Raw genomic sequence first — 7,851 nt, forward strand, 5'->3', positions numbered from 1 at the left:
TAACTGTCCTCATATTTATTTCATAACGTTTTTTAAGAGAAAGTAAACCATGCTCATGAGCTCTGGAGGCGGCATGAACTTTGATCCACAGCTAATGATTGTCATGTGGCAAACAACCACTACCACGTGCTGAAATACATTTTCAGAACAAGGCATTCATTTATCTTTCTTTAAGAATGAATGAATTTGGGTCAAACAATTGCCTTGACAGCTTTCATAAGTTTTGATATTTTCACAATTTGATCATCCTTCATAGAGCAAAATAAAACTTTATCTTTACAAAGTTCAAAAACTGATTGTATGTGTGCATAATTATACACCGATAAGGAAAATCTGAACTGGTAAAAATTCAAAATTCCTAAACAGAAATTATTGTCCAGTGGATGTGAAAATGCAAGCTGCAGGACTACCGCGCATGCGTGACTTTAACTCTAACATTCCAAACCGGAAGGCGTGTCACTAAACTCCCGAGTGATTCATCTGATTAAACATATACGATCTTCGTTGCAACTCTTCTGACAGCTAGCGAGCAACTCCACAACGATCTAAACAAGTAAGTTGACAGCTCTTTTATCAACATATATGAGCGTTTCAGAGTAATGTTTACACACGTTGAGAAGAGAAATGTGCCTTTCCTTCTTCGCTCCCGTCATTTTTGCTCCGGAGCCGGGCGGGGTGTTGCTGAGAGAGGTCGCTCCTTCAAATAGTGGTCCAACTGTTTTGGACTTCGAGCTGGTTAGCGTTAGCCAAACTTAGCTTTAGTTAGCTCGCAGCACTAGCCTGGCACACATAGGTACTTCCTGTTTAACCTGCACTCATCTGTCCCGACAGCTGGCACCTGGTCTGCGGGTGTTGCTTGTGACTAACCCCTGTTGTTGTAACCGCGGTGAAGAAAATGCTGTGGTGACGGATGAGTTGGTTCGCCGTTAGCTAATCTTGTCATGCCTGTCTTTCTCTCTGTGTTGTTGGCATTAGCTAGCTGATGTGAGAGGAGACTAGCCGCTTTACTAGTCTGCTGTTTATGTGTTTCTGTAAAAAAAGAAAAGGCCTTTCAGACATAACACCTGGCTAATTTCATTTAACCTACTAAATGTCGGCTAAACAGCTGTTTAAAGAGAGGCTGCCATACTAAGCTAGCCTACTGCTGATGCTGTTAGGACTGTGATGTGTCTCCATCCAGGCCTGCAGACACCAGTGAGAGCAGCAATGACAGTTTACTGCAGTAATTACTGTGAAAATCCAACCTAACAGAGAATAAAGCAGCATTGTATTGAGAGTGTTGGACCACTAAGGCATAATCACAAACACTAACAACTGTCTCCTCTGAAAATCAGATCATCAACATCTGAGTTAATGAAGCCATCAGGTGACTTTTTGAAACTGATCATTAGTGTCTTCTGTTGTACATATTCCAGTCAATCAAGTTTAATATGACTGCAGCTGACTTACAGCTGTGTGGTAGAAAATGTACCCATACCTCAGTCACATCACTGCGGCTGCTGTCATGGTGTCACAGCATTTGTTTCACTGTCTGTGGATCAGCTCCAGGATCTTTCTCTGGATGACATCACTACAGTCAGTGTTTTTGCTTCTAACCTGAAGGAGAGACTTGAGACTTCAAATTCATAATCCATGATTGAACCAGTGACATTAAAAATATATATATATATATGTGTTCTTGGCTTGAAATGGATAATATCTGACAGTAATTTGGGGTTACAGACAGGCTACAATCTGATATGAAGTACAGTGGGATCACTGGTATACTGTGAGAAAAGAGGTGAAGGTGCCACACTGTTTTCCTTAGCTAAAAACATGACTGCATTATACACGACAACTAGTGTCTAAATCGTTTGTTCAAAATTCATTTAGCCCTAAAAGCAAAGTATTTTTGCAGTTTTGAGAATTTGTCTGCCCCATTAAACAGTTTAAACAGACATGAACTAATATTCTTTGTAACTGTTGCATAATTGTTTATCTCTCCTAGTAATTAATTGAGCTCCACAATTTTATGGTTGTTGGTCGAAGTCCCAAATTCTTGATAGGGAATAGTAGCATTATTTTTGTAATTTTGTAAAACATCCAGGTCTGGCTCGTAAATTTGCTTGTTCTTTTAGCCCTTATGCAAGCAACTATCTACTTATTTTGGGTTTGACTGTTTTAAAATGCTCAAGCTGTTCTGGTTGCTTTTTATGGTATTTTTAGACTAAAGTTGTTGATGTTGAAGCTGCAATGATTAATCGACTGAGCAGTTTGTCAATAGAAAAAATCATCTGCAACTATTTTGAATCAGTTTGTATCCGAAGATATTCTGCATTTCTATGCAGTTTTATATTATTGTAAACTTAACATCTTTTAGTTTTTGGACTATTAGACTTAACATTTCAAGACTGTGAGAAACTGGAGTGAATATCTTTAGCTTTTTTTTGACAGATTTTCTAGACTTATGACTAATGGATAATAAGGTTAAATGCAGTCCTAAACTGGTGTTATGTAAAATCACGTAGAGAAATCCTGTAAATATTATGAACTGTGAACGTACGGAGCTCGATGGCTGGCAGTAGATTTTGGCTGTTCGAATGAACAGGAATAAACAGGTGTCTGATGTAGGCCAGGCTTTAGTATTGGCACGAAACCAAAGTGGCCTTTTGTTGTGTGTCTTGAAGGAGAGGTGTTTCTGTGTCATGAAGGAGCTACTTCAATAATAGGTACAATTACACAGCCAGACAGAAAACCAACAAGTATATCAGGATGATTAAACTTAGACACACATGGATTCATCAGATTTACAGCCATGAATAGTTTACAGTCTTGTAGGTCATATTTTTGCTGTGTTGTACAGTTTGTTAAACAGGCTGTCGCAACACTGTACTTTCTTCACTGTGGCAGTCACACATTTGAATCTGCTGTTCCATAACCAGACAACAAACAGATGAGAACAGATATTATTTGACTATGAAAATAACTCCTAATGGGAAGTGACCCAGTGACGCGTGTCGTGTGAAAGCACACACTCTGTTGTGTTCAACGAAAAGTCTCAGAGCAGGTTTCAGTCACAGCTGCAAATAAGGGCAGAACTGTAACTGTGTCTCTCTGTGGAGTTATGTGGAAAAAAAGGGCTGCAGCTAACAAATATTTTCATCATTGATTAAAATTTCGATTATTTGTTCATCACAATTTCCGAGAGCCAAAATAAAACAGAAACTATTAATTGATAATCAAACTTTTTGGCGATTTATTTTCTTTAAATTAATCGTTGCTGCGATGGAAGCTTATTCACAGAAGGGTTTCCAAGAACATTAACACATACAGAGAAATTAACTCCCAACCCTGACAGGGCTAATGTCACAACCTAATCCCAGTATACTCACTCATCCAGACACCAAAGACACCATTTAGAAATTGCCAGTAATTAGCCTGTTTTGTAAACTGTGATTTGATTGCCTCACGGTAAGAGATGGTGTACAGTGGCGAACAGAAAATAAACGATCATTTTCTAGTTGATAACGTCTTAAAGAGTTGGTAAAATGAGACCAAGCCTAACCCTAATGGCGTTATTACTGTTTGTACTCATTGAACAGGTTTTCCATGCTGCAATGACTGGTCTGTTCAGTGCGCCAGTCAGTCAGTGAATAAGACACAGGAAAGATGCAGTTAGCAGGTTGAGCAGCCTTAGCTGTGTTCTTCACAGGAAGGCCAGTCACGTCTTAAATAGGGCTGCAACTAAAGATTATTGTTTCATCAGTTGATTATTTTCACATTAATCAGTTTAGTGTTTAGTCATTAAAATATCAAGAAATTCTGTACAATGCTTGTCACAATTTTTAAGAGACCAATGTGACTAAAACCCAAAGACTCATCATTTACTATAATAAATGACAAGGGAAAGCAGCAGATTCTTGCATTTGAGAACCTGGAACCAGAAAAGGTTTGACATTTTTGCTTGAAAGATGACATGAATGATAAAGCGATTATCAAAATAGTTTGCATCAAATTTTTTTTTACAAATAATTGGTTATTCTTTTAGTCTGTTAAAGTGCTCATGACAATTTCCCAGAGCCCTAATCTGTCTTCAGATTACTTTGTTTGTCCAACAATAATCAAAAACCCCTGAGACTCTTCATTTACCGTCATAACTGACAAAGAAAAGAAGCAAATCCTTATTTAAGAAGCTGTAACCAACAAATGTTTGACATTTTTTCTTAAAAAACGATTAATTAATTATTAAAATAGTTAGTTTTGATCGACAAATAAATTAATCGACTGATTGCAGCTCGAGTCATAAAGCAGATGGACTGAGGCACGAATCAGACATCTAGCCATCATGGTCTACTCCCAGAGAGAAGACACCAAGCCGGATACCACTGCTTATCAATTGCTGAAGAATCAGTGGTCAAAAGGAAATGCTGCTGAATCATCATCTTTTTCTTTATGGATTTTTTATTAATGCATCTTTTACTGAGTCATGTGTTAAAATTAAATCAAACACGAGATGATGGATTTTGGGTTGTTTCAACTAATTAAGATTACTGCTCTGACTCCTATGACATTAGGATGACTATGACTCCTATTACTGTATTCATGTGTGTCTGTTGACAATTTTGTAACAGCAACACACACCCTCACAGACGTAATGCGTCTGGTTAGCCCGGTGCCTGTGGGTGTCGTTCAGCCTGTCTACACCGCTGGGCACTCACAGTTTCCATACAGGCAGTGGTTGGGTAGCAAGAATTGCAGCTGGGATTGTACTGGAGGGGCAGGCCGTTAATGACTGGGTGCAAAATTGCTGCTGTAGCTACAGTTTGAGTTACGGTCAGAGAGGAAGTGACTGTCAGGCCACAGAAGGGAAGCAAGAGTTAGAGAGTGTGTTACACAGTGTAATTCCAATAAATATTGTTGTTTATATGTAATAACCAAGTTTGAAATGAACAAATGGCAACCCACAGATGTCACTAAAATGTGTTTTTGGATGGAGTCACTTATTTTTTTCATTGTGATAAAATGCTTTGGCTACAGTCTGTTAGTTTCTGATTTTCTAGTATTGCAGGCAGAAAATACACTTTATAACATGCAGTTTAAGTTGACCTTTTCCTTACACAGAATACTGTTTCATAATGAAATCCTGTACCAATCTCTTTGTGTGTGTAAGAGGGAGATTATGGGATGTTCTGTACTTGCCGAGTCAACATTAAGTAATTATAATTAATAGCTAGTTTGATGTGGCTGCAGTGTGTTTACAAAATACTTCAGATTAAGTCTGACTGTAGAAGAAGAGACATGAGATCCAAACATAATAACTTCCCAACTTGCCCCGTTGTATTCGCTTTTCTGCTTCACGCAGCTCTGTGTAATTGAATAAGTGTGATTGGAGCACATGACCTTGTTGCTTTCTTTCCTGTATGTCTGTGTGCGTTTGCAGATGTTGGTATTTTGCTAGCGTTTAGTGTGTATGAATGCCTTTTGTATGCATGTAATTAAGTCAGTGTGTGTGTGAATGAATGAGCCCGTCATGCATTTGTTCTCGACTATGTGTGTTTCCTGTGTGTGTTTGTGTGTGTACGTGTTTGAATGTATCTGTGCTCCTCCAGGGCATCGTCATAAAGCTGCTCTGTGGCTGCTTGTGTTGTAAAAAATGTATACATAATCTCACTGTGATGATTTTGTTAGCAATCCCTTTTGCAACACCTTTAGTAATACTGCACACTTTATTTGAGAGCTTTAAATAAAAGTGTTGTCATATTAAAAATAAAATTGTGAATTGATTAAAATCAATCGTTAAAGGATGTAGAAGTTGGTCCTCTATGGACACATCTAGGGGTGCGAGTAATGATTAATTTCATTAGAGATTAATCTGCTTCAAATGTTTAGTCTATTAATGTCAGAAAATATGAAAAATTGCACATCTCATGTGATGTCTTAAAGTCTCTTGTTTTGTCTGACCAACAATCCAAAACACAAAGAAATTCAGTTTACAATTATATGAAACTGAGAAAAGCATAAAATTGTCTCACAAAGTTAAGCAATTTTGCTACAAAACACGAAAGAAATGTATCATCGATTAACTATAATAATACGATCATAATTGTCAATTTATTTTTCTCTCTCTTTATTTTAAACAGTACTTTAGAGCGGCTACAAAAAGATCTCTTAATTATATGTGTGTTGTTTTATCTATCAAAGCTTGCTTACAGCCAGGCTTTAGCTTGCTTTGCTCGAGGACCTGTTTGTTTGTATGGTAGTCCAGCTCATCAGCGGCCAACAGGATGTAACATGCAGAGACAATGGGCTGATACAGATGTGCAGACAGACTTTGTCAGTGCTTGTCTTTTGTTGCTGTGCTTGTAATCACACATCTACAGACAGCTAATGTAATTGCTAGCTTAGTTAGATGTAGATCACAGAAAAAAACAACAGCAATCACTAAGCATGTATGCTTGTTCACAGATAATGCTCCCATAAGGGTATTTGGGGAGTAGATACAAGATGCCCGTTAAAGACAAAATGTTAGATGTAACAATGTCAAGTAAACTTCTATAGACCTGTCCCAGTAGAAGAATTCTAGATATTGCATGTCTTTAATGTTCAAAGTTCTGCATCAAAAGCACGATGAAGATAGAAGCAAAAATTCAGCTGCCAGCTTTGGCGTGTCAGACACTGTGACACACTGGCAGAGTGATCTGAAAGACGCTAATCACACCCTAGGCGCTAAAACCTTTTAAGGAATTGCACAACATCAGATGGTGGTTAGGTTTACAAATTGTGGTATCATTAAACTCAACGATGACGGGATGCTTAGAATTACTTTGCCCAGTCTTGCACAGTAACAACACAGCATACTGTACCTTAACTGTGACCTAATTTGTTTATTAGTTTAATAGATCTCAGAAAGATCTGCCTACTTTGCGTATTGAAATCACTCTGGATCACTTATACACCTTTTTAACCAATGCGGTTCAGGAGCTGGTTTGGAGCCAGTGCCTACTCTGGAACCAGTTCTTTGCATTTTGACAGCCAAAAATGTGCTCCTCTGTGAGGGAAATGGTTCTAGGGTGGCATCAACACTTTTCTGGTCTAGAACAAAGAACCACTTATATCAGGGGCTGGGTTATTGTAATCATGGACCAATGAGAACTGCTTATGACCGCCTTTTTTTAAAAAACAGAGATAGTGTAGCGTGCTCTGTCTCATCCACGGGAGTATAAACAAAATATTTCTACTATTTTTACTAATCGAAATAACAGTGATCAGAGTATAAGTCATGTTTGGATGCCAATGTAGGCATGCAAAGCCAGGAGAAACACTTATAAAGAGTCAACATGGTCATATTTGCTCAATGCTGGGAAATTGGAGACATATACAGTGACCGAATGATGTGACACTACAGTGGCAGTGGAAAAGTAAACCAGTTCTTAAAAAGTTCACATGTTGAACAAACTTTGAACCAGCACCAGCACCAGCCTTAAATCGGCCCTTGGTTCAGTTTGGTCGAATAGGGGTATTAGATCATTTTGTAACTCTGTTATTGACAAAGTTTTACAAATAAGATTATCCCCCTGCTCATCTATGATTCAGATGTCTCCAAAGCAAATAGTTTTAGTTTTGTTGCCTAAAATGCTCAATGAAAACACCTTATCAAACACCTAATTCAACGCGAATCCATTTCTTGTGCATGCAGGCTGCCGTCCTACAGAGCTGGACGGACACAAGAGGGAAGGGGAGAGTATAACCCTGGTCTCCCCAGCCAACTCTGAGTGAACCAGCCAGCCATGGATGACACCTCCTCACTTGGAAAAGTCAGCAGCTCTACAGAGTCGGTGGCCACCGTCACCAGTGAGGAGTTTGTTCTTGTTC

This window comes from Pagrus pagrus, assembly GCF_965226575.1.
Source record: "Pagrus pagrus genome assembly, chromosome: 6".
NCBI lineage: Eukaryota > Metazoa > Chordata > Actinopteri > Spariformes > Sparidae > Pagrus > Pagrus pagrus.